This window comes from Papio anubis, chromosome 11 (genome assembly GCF_008728515.1).
Source record: "Papio anubis isolate 15944 chromosome 11, Panubis1.0, whole genome shotgun sequence".
Classification (NCBI taxonomy): domain Eukaryota; kingdom Metazoa; phylum Chordata; class Mammalia; order Primates; family Cercopithecidae; genus Papio; species Papio anubis.
Window position 1 is genome coordinate 37,539,893 of NC_044986.1, and position 16,798 is coordinate 37,556,690.

The window sequence follows — 16,798 nt, forward strand, 5'->3', positions numbered from 1 at the left end:
ACTTTAGAATGTAAGTTCACTCCTGAAGAAACTAAACTGTCTTACAAAAAGGTAAATGAAAAAATGATGTTATTAAAAACAGTAAGCAATGAATTAATAAGCAGGCAGAAATGAAGCACAAGTAGAGTGATATTTTAAAAGAATGTATTAGAATTATAATTAGATATCTCAGAAATAAAAAAATATAGCCATTGAAATATTGTAAGTTAACAGATGGAATAAAGCCTACAGTGGTTATAATAAAGAGAATCAATGTGAAAATGACCCTGAGGAATTTCTCTGAAATGCAATAAGGAGAAACAAATACTTTGAAATACATGAAAGAGCTTTTAATAGAAATGGAGAAAGATTGAGTGTTTTCAACATACACCTGTTATAGGAGTGCATGCAAGTGTGTTAATGGGAGAAAAGCAGTATTGGAAAAGATAAAGGCTAAGCATGTTTCTGAATTGGAGAAAACACAAGATTCCTCCGGGGTGGGTGGCAGGGATAGCAGGGAGGTGGGGATGGTTAATGGGTACAAAAATAATTGTAAGAAAGAATGAATAAGACCTAGTATTTGATAGTACAACAGGAGGACTATAGTCAATAATAACTTAACTGTACATTTTAAAATAACTAAAAGAGTATAATTGGATTGGTTGTAACACAAAGGAAAATGCTTGAGGGAATGGATACCCCAATTTCCATGATGTAATTATGAATTGCATGCCTGTATCAAAATATATACATGTACTATGTACCCACAAAAACTAAAAAAATAAAATAAATTGTAACTAAAAACATAGTTTTTAGAAATCCCCATTTGAAAATGTGGGGATTTTCAAAGAAAAGAATCCCCATTTGAAAATGTGCTACAAACACTTGATAGAATAAATTAAAACATACCTGGACACACCATAGTAAAATTACAAAAATAAAAGAAAGAAACAGAATTCTTTTTTAAGTCGCCAGAAAGAAAAGACGATTAAATATAAAAGAATTAGACTAAAACCAGAATTTTTCAATACCTCATAGATACTATAAAACAACATCATAATTTTTTTAAGTGGTGAGAGAAAATGACTGTATATAGGATTTCATACCTAGCTGAACTATTGTTATGAGGGAAATTTTAAAGATATTTGCCATCATTTAAAGATTAAATTTACCTCCACATATTGTCTGCAAAGGAATATTAAATAATGAACTTCAGCCAGAAGGTAAGTAAATCAAGAGGAAAAGTATAAAATAAAGCAAAAATGTTGAGCTCTGAAACTTACAAAATATGTGAGAAAATTAATGGACTCTTCAAGAAAACATTTTCTAATCTTCGAAAAAAGTTGAAGCCAAAATGCTATGCAACAATTACAAGGTTTGGAGTTGGTCTTGATGCTCAATGGATAAAAGTCATGTGGTATTCAGAAGAAAGATACAAATATTGGGTTAATCACAAGCTGGGTGTGGTGGCTCATGCCTGTAATCCCAGCACTTAGGGAGGCCGAGGAGGGTGAATTACCTGAGGTTAGGAGTTCAACCAGCCTGGCCCACATGGTGAAACCCTGTCTCTACTAAAAATACAAAAATTAGCCAAGTGTGGTGGTACACATCTATAATCCCAGTTACTCCGGAGGCTGAGGCAGTAGAATCACTTAACCCAGGAGGCAGAGGTTGCAGTGAACCGAGATCGAGCCACTGTATTCCAGCCTGGGCAACAGAGCAAGACTCTGTTTCAAAAAATAATAAAATAAAAATTGAATAATTACAGACATTGTTAAAAAATTTATATGGAGTTATGTACCTCAAATATTAAGGGTTCCTATTAAAAGAAGAGAAATATATTCTATAGCTTCTAAGCCAAGAGAGGAATCAAAAGGCAATACATTTGTTTTTCAATCCAACCTAAGAAAGGAAAAATAAAGACACAGTGATAAAAGATGGTAAACAGAAAATATAAATGTAAATATTATGATAAACATAAGTTCATCAATCATTTTAACAGAGTAAGCTTACATATTGAGACAGATAGATCCTCAGAATATATCTCAAAAACAAATTCCATCACTGTGTTGCTTACAAGAGAAAATAACAAACCTATAAAGTTTGAAAGTAAAAGTTAGGTAGATACACCAAGAAAATATTAAACTAATGGAAGATGGCTTTACCAAACCAAACCGGGCCAGTTTGCCTGCGCAACACAAAGCCAAACACGGAAGCACCAGGTTTTTGCAACGTGAAAGGGTTATTGTGACTGCACTGGCAAGTAGACCAGAGGAGGAAACACTCAAACCTGTTTCCCCAAGCTGGGGGTTGGGCCAGGTTTTTGTTTTGTTTTTTTGTTTTTGTTTTTTGTTTTGTTGTTGTTGTTCAGACGGGGTCCTCACTCTGTCACCCAGGCTGAAGTGCCACTCCCAAGTAGCTGGGATTACAGGAGCATGCCACCATGCCCGGCTAATTTTTGTATTTTTTTGTGGAGCTAGGTTTCGCCACATTGTCCAGGTTGGTCTAGAACTCCAGGGTTCCAGCGATCCACCTACCGTGGCTTCCCAAAGTGCTGAGATTACACGCATGAGTCACCAGCGCCCAGCCTGGGTCAGGTTTCTTAAGTATAGGATAATGAGGGGTGATCTGATTGGAGCTTGCAATGAGTTGCTGCTGGGAGTCATGATGTCAGTGGTGTCTGCTTCTTAATTCAGTCCCTGTTCCTTGGTCTGAGCACTTAGGTTCCACCAGTGGTTGCACATTTGGTTCATCTGGGCATGCGCAGGTTACATGACCTTGAACCTGGGAGGTCCATAGCAACTGAAAAGCAATTCACAACTTTGTTACATAGAAGTTGAACCCGATTGGTCTGGTTCAGTTACAATAGGTTAAAAATATTAACATGAGTCCAAAATATCATTTAAAGACAAAAGCTTTAATAAGGATTAAAAATAGTCACTACATAGTAATTATAAAAGGAACTATTCATGAATAAGGTGTCATAATCCTCAACTTATAATTAACAACATAAGATTGGAATTTATAAAGTAAAATATAACAATCAATAGAAAAAAATTGAGACATCTACAATCATGGAGGAAGATTTTAATACACCTTTTTTAGAAACTGATAGGGCAAACAGATTAAAAAATTTGTGAGGATATAGAAGATTTCAACAACAAAATCAGTAAGCTTAAACTAATTTATATACTCCTGCACTTAAGCTGACAATAAATAAATGGAATATTTACAAAACTTGAACACTTTTTTTCAACACCTTTCCTAGAATCAACACCATGCAAACTAGAGATTGTAAAACTAGGACAAAATAACAATATAGATAGAGTTGTGTCTTATTTCATATAGTGTTGAAATATGAGTGAAGATGAGTATTTTCTTTAAAATTTCCAAGATTAATAAAATTTTTAAAATAGAAAAGCTAAATATTAAGCACATTTCAAATATAACTTAAAAACATATAAAATAGCATGCAAAACACATTTTTAAACATGCCTATCGCTCAAATAAAATTTTTAAAGCAATAACTAAAAATAACGCATTAAAAATACTGAAGCACTACCCCAAAATGGATAAAAGTTTATTTAAAATGAAAGATAAAAAATAAAGTAATATTTGATGATTTTTAGAAAATGCAATCTTCAAAACAAAGTGTGTGTCAATGATGTGTCAACGGTGACATCCTTGAGTTGCAAATGCATTTTGCGTACATTTATTCCGGCTGTTTCTTCTCTTTTTTTTTTTTTTAAACCCTTCTCTCCTAGGACCAGTTATTTCTTCTTGTGTCTATTTTATTGTTATATTTTCCAAGATTTTGTCCGGTTTTTCTTAAATGGCAAATTACTGACAATACAATTTACTCGTTTTCCCATCTGTAGGATATGTTTTGATATCCACTTATACATTGCTGATATTATTTGATTTCTCTGTCTTTCAAAATCATTATCTCAGAGATTTTTCCTTTTCTTTTTTTTTAAGTCATTTTAAAGAATCAAGCTTTTGGGTAAGTTGATCTTCTATATTTAATATTTGTTTTCTATTTTATTCACTTCTGCTATTTATATTATTTCTTCTTTGTATATTCTTTGGTTTAATTTGTTACTCTGTACCTAACTTCTTGAGAGGAATCCCTAACTGATTTCAGTCATTCTCCTTTCTTATGTATGCAAAGTTATAAATTTCCCACCAACACTACTTTAGCTATATCCTACAGTTTTTGATTTGCAGTATTTTCATTAACATTGAATTCAAACTATTTTTAAATTTCCATCGTGATTTCTTTTTAATCCATGCGATATTTTGACATGTATCGTTTAATTTCTAAATACATGGTGTTTCTTTCCTTTTTCTCTTTTACTGTTTACTTGTGTGTGTTGTTTTTGTATTGATTTCAAACTCAGTTCCCTTGTGATCAGGAAACATGTATTCCACGATTTCAATCCTTTGAACTGTATTCAGATTTGTTTTATAGCCTTCGATATGGTCAACATTTATAAATATTTCATGTGCTCTTGAAAAGAATGTGTATTCCATGGTAATGGGTGTAGTGTTCTGTGCATGTCTCTCAGGTGCATTTAAATCATTGTTTTTACTCCTATGTCTTCACTGGTTTTCAAATTTTGTTTTGTCTGTTTATTTTTTCACTTACTGAGAGAAGTATCTTTAAAAATCCCAGTATGATTGTTGATGTGTCTGTTTTTCCTTGTTGTTCTGTTATTTTGCTTTATGTGTTTTGAGACAATGTTATTTATGTACATATAATTTTAAAATTATATCTTCCTGATAAATTAGTTTTATCTTTATGAAATAGGACTGTATTTCTAGTCAGACATTTTTTCTTGAATTATACTTTATCTGAGAGTGATATATATCTATACCAGGTCTCTTTAAGTTGGTGTTTACATGACATGACCTTTTATCTTTAAGCTTTTCTTTCATTACAGTTTGTCTCTTATAAACAGCAGATCATAGTTTCTCTTACTAAGAAAATGGTTTGCTCCTAGCTGGACAATACAGTCATTTATCCTTAATATAATTAGATAGGAATGTATGTGAACTTAAATCTACTATCTTTTTTTTGGTTTGTTTTTTTCTACCTCTTCCACTATCATTTTTCTCCTTTTCTTTCTTCTTTTGGATTGATTGGTGGTTTTATTATTCCTTTTATCAGTTTTGTAGTAATCTATTCTTTACTTGTCTTTAAGTGCTTTATTATAGTTTATATTATTTACCCATGGCTTATTAATGTCTAATGTATATCAGTACTTTTTCCTTTTTCTTGTCAATTAAGAGAACATTTTAACTCAGTTTAATCCCATCTTTCTTAGTTTATGTGCTATTGTTTATAGATTTTAATTTTCTATCGTAAGCCCCAATAGACATTGTTATCACTGCTTTACATAGACATAATTGCATAATTGATTCAGATTTACTTTTACATGCTTTCATAATATCTTGCAACTCCAAATTTCTGTCTGGGATCCTTTCTCTTCTGCTTGCAGGGGTGATGGGGGAAACACTTAATCTTTTAGTGTGGGTTTGCTGGTGATAAAGCTTTTTGTTTTTGTTCTCTTGAAAATGTACTTATTTCACCTTCATTACTGAAAGACGGTGTCGTTTGTTATGGAATTCTAGGTTGGCAGTTGTTTTCTTGTACCACATTGACGATAACTTTATGGTGCCTCTGACTTTCATTGTTTCTGTTGAGGAGTCACAGTTATCTATTCAATTTTTATTCTGTTGAAGATAATATGTGTTTTTTATCTTTCTATGAACAGAATTTTGCTTTTAAAAATTTCCCTGTCTTTGATTTTAGCAGTTTGGTTCTTATGTCATTTCATATATTTATCCTTCGTGTTTTTCTTTGGGGAAAAACCCCCTCAGTTTTGGAAAAAATTATGTTATTAGCTATCTATGGCTGCATTTAAAAATTACCTTCAAATCTTAGCAGGTAAAACCAATAAACATTTATTATCAAGCTGGGCACTGTGATGTATGCCTGTAGTCCCAGCTGCTCAGGAGGCTGAGGCAGCAAGATCACTGAGCCCAGGAGTTCAAGGCCTGCCTGGGCAACATATACTCCGTCTCTTAACAGAACAAAAATATATTTATTATCTCATAGTGTTTATGTTGGAGGGATCTGGAAGCAGCTTAACTAGGTGTTTCTGACACAGGGTCTCACATGAGATAGCAGTCAAGATGCTTGCTAAGACTACACTCATTTAAAGGCTTGACTAAGGTTGAAGATCCACTGCCAGGGTGTCTGATTACATGCATGGCAAATCAGTGCTGACTATTAGCAGGTGGTCTCAATGCAGTGTTACATGGACTTCTCCATTGGGCTGGTTGAGTATACTAGCACGGCAGTTGATTTCTACCAAAGCAAGTGATCTAAAAGAACACATGATAGAAGCCACATTGTCTTTTATTATATTGTCTCAGAAGTATCAGTTACAGAGGCCAACTGTATTCAGAATGAGAGGGGACTACCCAAGAGTTTAATACCAAGAAACAAAAATCACTGGAGTTCATCTTGGTGGGTAACTACCATATTCCACCTTCTGTAACCCAATTATTCATGTCCCTCTCATATGAAAAAAAGTCACCCTCAAAAGTTTTAATCCATTACAGCATGAGCTCAAAGTACAAAACTTTATATCAGGTCCAGATATAGGTAAGTCTTCTTGGGTGTAGTTCTTTCATAAAAGCTCAAGTATTGTTCCTTTCAATCTGAAGGCATGTGAACTAAAGTGACAAGTTGTTAGTGTCTCCCATGTCAAACAGTATGGTGGCACAGGCAAAGGATAACTGCTATAGATGCTCCTGTTTAAAAGAATGGGGGAATGAATACAACACACAGTCCACAGCAATTCTGAACTTCACCTGGACAAATTTTCAAAGTCCTTGATCGGAATTCATTGCTAATCCTGCAGAGGAACAATTCTCCATATCTCTTGGCTCTACCATCTGGGCTTTTGATTCTCTTCTTTGAGTTATTCTTCCTTTTTCATAAAACACTATCATTGGTTTTGGTTGCATGATTTTCTTGGCCTAGTTCATGCCTATAAATGTTTCCAAATCCAAGAACTTATTTTCCTTTTTGCTATTTCTGACCCATTAAGTCCAAGCTAGTGGTGTTTCCACCAATAAAAGTATCTTTAAAACTGTGGGTATTCTGTGAGAGTTCTTGGATTTACTCTATTAAGCAAAAGCCACACCCACAAATCTCATTGAAGTGATCCCTTTTCTACACTGGACTTCCACTGATGTGCTGGGGACAGCACACCTAAGAGTCACATAACCTTTATGTGGATCACTTCATGAGCTCTTTAAAAGGATTTTATAGGCACACCCTCAGCTTCATCTTTAGACCAAGTTTTTCTTAAAGTGCCTTAAATTTGACCTTTGTCTGGAAGCCATTTGTTAATTTCAGCATTCTGTGTCATTTGGAGAGGCTAAGAATGTTCAAATCTAATGATTTCTGGCTTCCCTTACTCAACTTTTTAAAAGCAGTTCTATTTTTTGCTTCTCCTAGCCTTTCACATTTTACTATAAGCAAAATGAAGAATCAAGGAGGCACGCAATACTTTGCCTGAAAATTGTTTTCAGCTAGATCACATAGCTCATCAGATATGTTTGCTACTTTCCATGTTACTGCAGGTACTAGTTTTGCTAAACTTTGTTTTTACATAAGGAATATTTCCTTTCCTCCAATATTCAGTAAAATTTACCTCCCTTTCACTTTAAGTCCTCACCTGCAGTCTCCTAAAATGCCATCAGGTTTCTACTAACAAACACCTAAAGGCTCTTCAAGGTTTTCACCATTCTGTGTTTTGTATACTGCCTAGTTCCAAAGCCATTACATTTTAGGTTTTGGTTACAGCAGCACTCCAACTCCAGGCCTCAAAAATCTGTATTTGTTATTTGTCACTGCATGCAAATTAGCCCAGATTTAGTGGCATAAGACAATAAACAGTTACTATCTCCTACAGTTTATTTAGGGTGAAAAACCTGGGAGCGGCTTAACGATTATGGCTGTGACTCAGGGTCTCTCTTAAGGTTAACAGAAGACAGCTAAGAATGCAGTTATCTGAAAGTTTGACTGGGCCTAGAAGATCTGCTTCCAACATAGCTTACTCAATTGGCTGCCAAGTTAGTACTGTTTTTTGACAATAGGCCTCAATTCCTGCCACATGGATCTCTCCATTGGGCTACCTAAATGTCTTCATGGCATGGCAGTTAGCTTCTCTCAGAAAGTGATCGGAGAGAGCAAGATGGAAGGTGAAATGTCCTTTATGCCTGGCCTTGGAAAGCACACTCCATCCTTTCTGCACTCTTTTATTGGTTATACAGATTAGCCCTCTGCAATGTGGGAGAAAACTATATAGGAGCGGAGAATACCAGGAGGCAAAAATCACTGGAAATCTCTAAGCCTGGAGATCACTTTTCAGTTTTGGGAAAATCTCAGCTATTATGTCTTCAAACATTATTTCTGTACCATTCTCTTGCTCCTCCTTTTTTGGGACTCCAATACAAACAGGTTATACAATATGCAATGCCTTATCATTTTATTCCCTAGTGTCTTAAACTTTTCTAAATATTTTCTTTTTTCTCTTGGTATCTTATTCTTCTGATGTTTTTCTCTGACATATCTTAAAGTTTACCAGTTAATTTACTAATTATTTTCTTCTTTTGGATGACTCAAGTATTTTTATTTTATTTTCCCCTTATTAGTTTATTATACAGTCCTTAATCAATAATTTAGCATTTACATTATATATTCTTGACTTGTTAGAGTCCCTATGAAATTAGTAATTTTATCTCTTCACAAACAATGAAAGAGCTTTACAAATTTTAAATCCATTTACCTGCCCCCCAATTTGTCCTATTGTTGTCATAGATTTCATTTTATAAATATTTTAAGCCCAAGGCATTATTTTTGTCATTTGATAAAGTCAATATTCACTCTAATATACCCACATATTTACTTTTCCCAGCACTCTTTATTTCTTTTTGTATTCTATACTTCCACCTGGGACCATTTCTTTTCTCTCTGAACAACTCCCTTTAATATTTCCCTTAGTGAAAATCTGCTGGCAAAACATTCTTTCAACGTTTTTGCCTGAAAATATGGTTATTTGCTTTTCAATTTTTTTAATTGTGAAGAATTTTTTTGCCAGTTGTAGAATTATAGCTTTATGGATAGTTTGTTTCAACAACTTAAATATATTGCTCTATTGTTTTCTGACTTTCATTGATCCTATTGAAAAGTCATTTATCTGGCTTTCCTCACTCAACTGCCCATTTGAAAGAAACATCTCATTTTTCTCAGGTTGCTTTTATAATTTGCTTGTCTTTGACTATGCTGATCCCAAGTATGATAATCTGTATTTATCTTACCTATGGTTCTTAGAGAGCTTTTCAAATCTGTGGTTTGATATCTTTCACCACTAGAAAAATATTCTCAGCCAACATATTCTGAAATACTGCCACTGTTCTATTCTCTCTCCTCCTATTTTGAGATTTATACACAAGTCAGAAGATGTCACCATGTTCTATATATTCTTATCTTTGTTATGTATTTTCCATCCTTTTTTCTCTGTGCTTTAATCTTGATAATTTCTACTCATATGTCTTCCAGTTAAAATATCCTGTTTCGATGTGTCAGATCTATTAAACACATCAACTTACTTCTTAATTTTAGTTACAGATTATTTTCAATTCTAAAATTTCCATTTGACCTTTTAAATAGATTCCTAGCATCAGCTGAAATTCTGTCTTTCCCTTTGTTCTATTGGCTATCTTAATCATTGTTTTTAGAAACAATTTTTTCTTTTTTCTTTTTGGTCAGCAATTAAACATGGATCATCATTATTTTAAAGTCTCTGTCTGCTAACTTCAATATCTGAATCACTGTGAGGCTATTTCTCCATCTGTTTTAAATTTGTTTTTTCGTTATGTGGTTCTTCTTATAGCATGCCTCATAATTTTTACTGAATACCAGATTTTGTGTATTAAAACTGTAAAAGGTTTAACTAATGTTTTCTCCTTCCTAAGTCAGTTTTCTTCTGACAGATGGGACAGATTATCTTAATTCTATATAGGCCTGGTTTTAGGCCTTATAAAAGATGATTCAGTTTTTTGTTTTGTTTTGTTTTTTGCCCTTACTCCTAGGATATGGCTTTCTGTGGTATCTTCTAAAAGTCTGTGGTATTTATATAGTTTTTCCACCTTTGCCGATCTTTTTAACTTGAACCTCTGTGTCCCTACCACCCCAAAGCTGCTGAAATCCCTGTTCAGCTCTTTAGCCTCAAAGATGCTTCTTTATCCTAGATTTCTTGAACTTTCATCTTGTGCATGTAAAGCTTAGCAACTGGCAAATGTCTTGAGGGAAGATGACATGCAAGTTTTCGATTTACTTTCCTTGATTTTCTCTGCTCTGATATTTTGTCTCTCAATTTCTATTTGTTTGTCTCCTCAGCCCAGTGGCACTAGTGCTTTCTGTTTGAATCTATCTTATTTAATCATCTATGTTAAAAATTGCAAATTTCCCTCAGGTAAAAATCCAAGAGTCTATCAAAACTGGCCAGAGAAGTTAACAAAGTACCAGGTAGAATTTCCAAAAAGCAAAAATATAGTAATTGAAAATTAAAACTCTGGAACTGGATTAAACTAAATATTAAAAACACATGAAAAAGTAAGTGAAAGACAGATCTGAAAACATTTCCTGAGTGCAGCATTGAAAGTCGAAGGGATGAGAATAATGAAAAGGATGTAAAATACACAGAAGAAAGACTGGGAATTTCAACACCTGTCTAATCAGAGTTCTAGTAGGAAAAAAAAATGCTGGAGAGGCAGTATTTGAAGAAATAATCACTAAAAATCTCTATAATTGATGAAAAGACACCATGACCAAGTGGGATTTATACAAACTATGTGAGGCTGATTCAGTATTTGAAAATCAATTAATGTTATATCCATCAAATCAATAGGTTAAAAAAGAAAAATTACATAGTCATATCAATAGATGCAGAAAAAGCATCTGACAAAATCCAATACCTATTCATTATAAAAACTCTCAGCAAACTAGGATAGAGGGGAACTTCTCAACTTGATAAAGAATATCTACAAATGCCATAGCTGACATCATACTTAATAATGGTAAAGTAGATGCTTTTCACTAAAATTAGGAATGAAGCAAAATTGCTTCCTCTCTCCACTTCTGTTCAATATTATATTGAAAATCCTAGGTAATTCAGTAGGACAAAGAAAGAAAAGAAAAAATATACAGATTGAAAAGGAAGTAATAAAGTTTTCTTTGCTTACAGATAACATACTTATCTATGTATAAAATCTCAAATAATTGACCAAAAAATGCTAGAACTAATAAGTGATTACAGCAAGGTTACAGGATACAATGTTAATTTACAAAAGTCAATTGCTTTCCTATCTACCAGCAGTGAACAACTGAAATGTGAAATTAATAACACAATACTAACTTATATCAACCGCACTCTTGGACCACAGCACAATGAAAATAGAAATCAACACTGAAAAAAATCACTCAAAACCACATAGTTACATAGAAATTAAACAACCTTACGACTGTTCTAAGAAATTTCCAAAAACATGTAGCACTTAAAGGAATGGCCATTTTCTCTGAAAGAAACTGCTTTGATAGCCATGATCTTATTGCTAGCTGTTTTTACCAAAAGTCTTTTGTTGAAACTACCACCTACACTCTTTAAACAAGTAAAAACTGAAATCTCTTGCAAAAAAAAAAAAAAAAAAAAAAAAGAAAGAAAGAAAGAAAAAGAGGAGAAATTAAACTATCTGCTCCTGAATGACTTTGGGGCAAATAATGAAGCTAAAGCAGAAATAAAGAAATTCTTCAAAACTAATGAGAACAAAGATACAACATACACAAATCTCTGAGACACAGCTGAGGCAGTGTTAAGAGGGAATTTTATAGGAAGCACTAAACACCCACATCAAACTGTTGGAAAGATTTCAAATTAACTACCTGACATCAAAATTAGAAGAACTAGAGAAAAAAGAGCAAACAAACCCCAAAGCTAGCAGAAGATGAGAAACAACCAAAATCAGAACTGAACTGAAGGAAACTGAAATGCGAAAAACCATACAAAAGATCAACAAATTCAGGAGTTGGCTTTTTGAAAAAAAAAAAGATGAGATAGATAGACTGCTATCTAGACTAATAAAGAAAAAAGAGAGAAGATCCAAATAAACACAATTGGAAATGATGAAGGGGATGTTACCACTGACCCCACAGAAATACAAAAACCTTCAGAGACAACTATGAACAACTCTATGAACACAAACTAGAAAACCTAGAAGAAACTGATAAATTCCTGGATGCATACAACCTCTCAAGACTGAACCAGGAAGAAACTGAATCCCTGAACAGACCAATAATGAGTTCCAAAATTGAATCAGTACTGAAAAGCCTGCCAACCAAAGAAAATATCTAGGACCAGGTGCATTCATAGCTGGATTCTGTCAGATGTATAAAGAAGAATTTGTACCACTCCTACTGAAACTATTCCCAAAAATTGAAGAGGAGGAACTCCTCGCTAACTCATTCTATGATGCCACCATCATCCTGATACTAAAACCTAGCAGAGATACAACAAAAAAAGAAAACTTCAGGACAATATCCTTGATGAACATAGACACAAAAATCCTCAACAAAATACTAGCAAACCAAAACCAGCCGTACATCAAAACCAGCTTTATTACTGTGATCCAAGGTTAGTACAATACATGCAAATCAATAAATGTGATTCATCAAATAAATAGAACTAAAAACAAAATCCACATGATTATCTCAATAGATGCAGAATAGGCTTTTGATAAAATTCAACATCCCTTTGTCAGAGGCATTCAAACCAGACTGACTCCATCTTGAATAGGGGCTGGGTAAAATAAGGCTGAAACCTACTGGGCTGCATTCCCAGGAGGTTAGGCATTTTAAGTCACAGGATGAGATAGGAGGTCCACACAACATACAGGTCATTAAGTCCTTGCTGATAAAACAGGTTGCAGTAAAGAAGCTAGCTAAAACCCACCAAAACAAAGATAGTGACTAGAGTGACCTCTGGTTGTCCTTACTGCTCATTATATGCTAATTATAATGCATTAGCATGCTAAATGACACTCCCAGTAGTGCAGTGACAGTTTACAAATGCAATGGCAACATCAGGAAGTTACTCTAGATTGTCTAAAAAGGAAAGGAATCCTCAGTTCCCAGAATTGCCCACCCCATTCCCAGAAAACTCATAAATAATACACCCCTTGTTTAGCATATAATCAAGAAGTAACAATAAGTATCCTTAGTTGAGCAGCTCAAGCACTGCTCTGCCTGTGGAGTAGCCATTCTTTATTTCTTTACTTTCTTAACAAACTTGCTTTCACTTTACTCTATGGACTTGCCCCGAATTCTTTCTTGCGTGAAATCCAAGATCCCTCTCTTGGAGTCTGGATCAGGACCCTTTCTGCTAACATTTTCGTATTGAAAAAAACCCTCAACAAACTAGGCATTGAAGGAACATACTTCAAAAGAATAAGAGCCATCTATTACAAACCCACAGCCAACATCACACTGAATGGGCAAAAGCTGGAAGCATTCCCCTTGCAAACCAGAACAAGACAAGGATGCCCTCTCTCACCACTCCTATTCAACATAGTACTGGAAGTCCTGGCCACAGTAATCAGGCAAGATAAAGAAATAAAAGGCATCCAAATAGGAAAAGAGGAAACCAAACTATTCCTGTTTGCAGACAACATGATTCTATACCTAAAAATTCCCATAGTCTCTGCCCAAAAGCTCCATAAGCTAATAAACAACTTCAAAGTTTCAGGATACAAAATCAATGCACAATAATCAATAGCATTCTTTTTTTTTTTTTTTTTTTTGAGACAGAGTCTCGCTTAGTCGCCCAGGCTGGAGTGCAGTGGCGCGATCTCGGCTCACTGCAAGCTCCGCCTCCCGGGTTCACGCCATTCTCCTGCCTCAGCCTCCCGAGTAGCTGGGACTACAGGCGCCCGCCGCCTCGCCCGGCTAATTTTTTGCATTTTTAGTAGAGAGGGGGTTTCACCATGTTAGCCAGGATGGTCTCGATCTCCTGACCTCGTGATCCGCCCGCCTCGGCCTCCCAAAGTGCTGGGATTACAGGCGTGAGCCACCGCGCCCGGCCAATAGCATTCTTATACACCAAAAATATTCAAGCTAAGAACCAAATCAGTAATGCAATCCCATTCACAATAGCAACAAAAAAGAATAAAATACCTAGGAATACAGCTAACTGAGAGGTGAAAGATCTCTACAAGGAGAATTTCAAAATGTTGCTCAAATAAATCAGAAATGACACAAACAAATGGAAAAACATTCCATGCTCATGGATAAGAAGAATCAATATATTGTTAAAATGGCCATACGGCCCAAAGCAATTTACAGATTCAATGCTATCCTTGTCAAACATTCTTCACAGAATTAGCACAAACTATTTTAAAATCCATATGGAACCAAAAAGGAGCCCAAATAGCCAAAGCAATCCTAGGCAAAAAAAAAAAAACACCCAGAAAACCAAAAAATAAAGCTGGAGGCATCATGCTACCCAACTTCAAAACAATCCTACAAGGCTACAGTAACCAAAACAGCAAGGTACTGGTACAAAAACAGACACATAGGCCAATGGAACAGAATAAAGAACCCAGAAATAATGCTGCACACCCACAACCATCTGATCTTTGACAAAGTTGACAAAAACAAGCAATGGGGAAAGGACTCTGTATTCAATAAATGGTGCTGGGATAACTGGCTAGCTATTTACAGAAGATTGAAACTGGACCTCTTCCTTACACCATACACAAAAATCAACTCAAGATGGATTAAAGACTAAATGCAAAACCTAAAATTACAAAAACCTCAGAAGATAACCTAGGAAATACTATTCTGGAGGTAGGCCTTGGCAAAGATTTCATGACGAAGATGCCAAAAGCAATGACAACAAAAACACAAATTAATAAATGGGACCTAATTAAACTAAAGAGCTTCTGCACAGCCAAAGAAACTATCAACAGAGTAAACAGACAACTTACAGAATGAGAGCAAATATTTGCACACTATGCATCTGACAAAGGTCTAATATCCAGAATCTATAAAGAACTTAAACGTAAAAGAAAAATCAACTCCATTAACAAGTGGACAAAGGATGGCCAGGCGCGGTGGCTCAAGCCTGTAATCCCAGCACTTTGGGAGGCTGAGACGGGTGGATCACGAGGTCAGAAGATCGAGACCATCCTGGCTAACATGGTGAAACCCCGTCTCTACTAAAAAATACAAAAAACTAGCCGGGCGAGGTGGCTGGCGCCTGTAGTCCCAGCTACTCGGGAGGCTGAGGCAGGAGAATGGCGTAAACACGGGAGGCGGAGCTTGCAGTGAGCTGAGATCCGGCCACTGCACTCCAGCCCGGGGACAGAGCGAGACTCCATCTCAAAAAAAAAAAAAAGTGGACAAAGGACAGGAACAGACACTTTTCAATAGCAGACATACACATGGCTAACAAGCATATGAAAAAATACTCAACATCACTAATCATTAGAGAAATGTGAATCAAAACTACAATGAGATACCATCTCACACCAGTCAGAATTGCCATTATTAAAAAGTCAAAAAATAACAGATGCTGGTGAGATTGTGGTAAAAAGGGAACACTTATACACTGCTGGTGGGAATGTAAAATAGTTCAGCCCTTGTAGAAAGCAGTGTGGTGATTCCTCAAAAAACCTAATTACCATTTGACTCATAGATCCCATTATTAGGTATTGCCCAAAGGAATATAAATCATTATGTTATAAAGACACATTCATGTCTATGTTTGATGCTGCACTATTCACAATAGTAAATACATGGAATCAGCCTAACTGCCCATCAACAGTAGTTTGGATAAAGAAAATGTGGTACGTATAACCATGGAATACTATGCAGCCATTAAAAAGAACAACCTCATGCCTTTTTCAGCAAGATGAATGGAGCTGGAGGCCATTATCTTAAGCAAACTAATCCAGGAACAGAAAACCAAATACTGCGTGCTCACATTTATGGACACAGAGAGGGGAAAAACAGACACTGGGGCCTACTTGAGCATGGAGGGTAGGAAGAGGGAAAGAATAAAAAACTACCTATTGGGGACTATGCTTATTACCTGGATGACGAAATAATATGTACACCAAATCCCGTGACACACAGTTTACCTATAGAACAAACCCACACATGTACCCCGAACCTAAAACAGGAATAAAAGAAAACATAATACAATACTATTAGCATGAAGAAATGAAGTACTTCGGAATAAATCTAACAAAATATGTACAAAATCTATATGAGGAAAACTGCAAACTCCAATGAAAGAAACCAAAGAATATTTAAAAGAATGTAGAGACTATGTTCATGGATAAAAATACTCAATATTGTTAAGATGTTTGGTTTTCCCAACTTTATAGATTCAATGTAATTCAAATAAAAAACCCAGCAAGCTATTTTGTGGATATCAACAAATTCAAATTTATATGGACAGTCAAGAGACCCAAAGTAGCCAATACAATACCGAGGAGGCAGAATAAACTGGGAGAATTAATATTACCTGACTTCAAGGCTTAGCATAAATGTATAGTAATCAAGACAGTGTAGTATTGGTAAAAGAACAGACAAACTGATCAATGGAATAGAATAGGGAGCCCAGAAACAGATCCACACAAATATTCTCACCTGACCTTTGACAAAGGAGCAAAGGAGATT

General features: G+C 35.1%; 1 protein-coding gene across 3 annotated transcripts in view; it reads right to left on the reverse strand.

The window, feature by feature from the left end:
* Window positions 1-16,798, reverse strand: part of ZNF518A (zinc finger protein 518A) — a 76,787-nt gene that overhangs the window by 44,450 nt on the left and 15,539 nt on the right. For 2 of the 3 annotated variants that reach the window (XM_031652600.1, XM_031652602.1), the window contains one exon: window positions 2,517-2,781. The exons of the other annotated variant lie outside the window; for it this stretch is intronic. The gene's annotated coding sequence lies outside the window, so the exon portion shown is untranslated. The remainder of the gene's footprint in view (window positions 1-2,516; window positions 2,782-16,798) is intronic. 3 annotated transcript variants of the gene reach the window in all.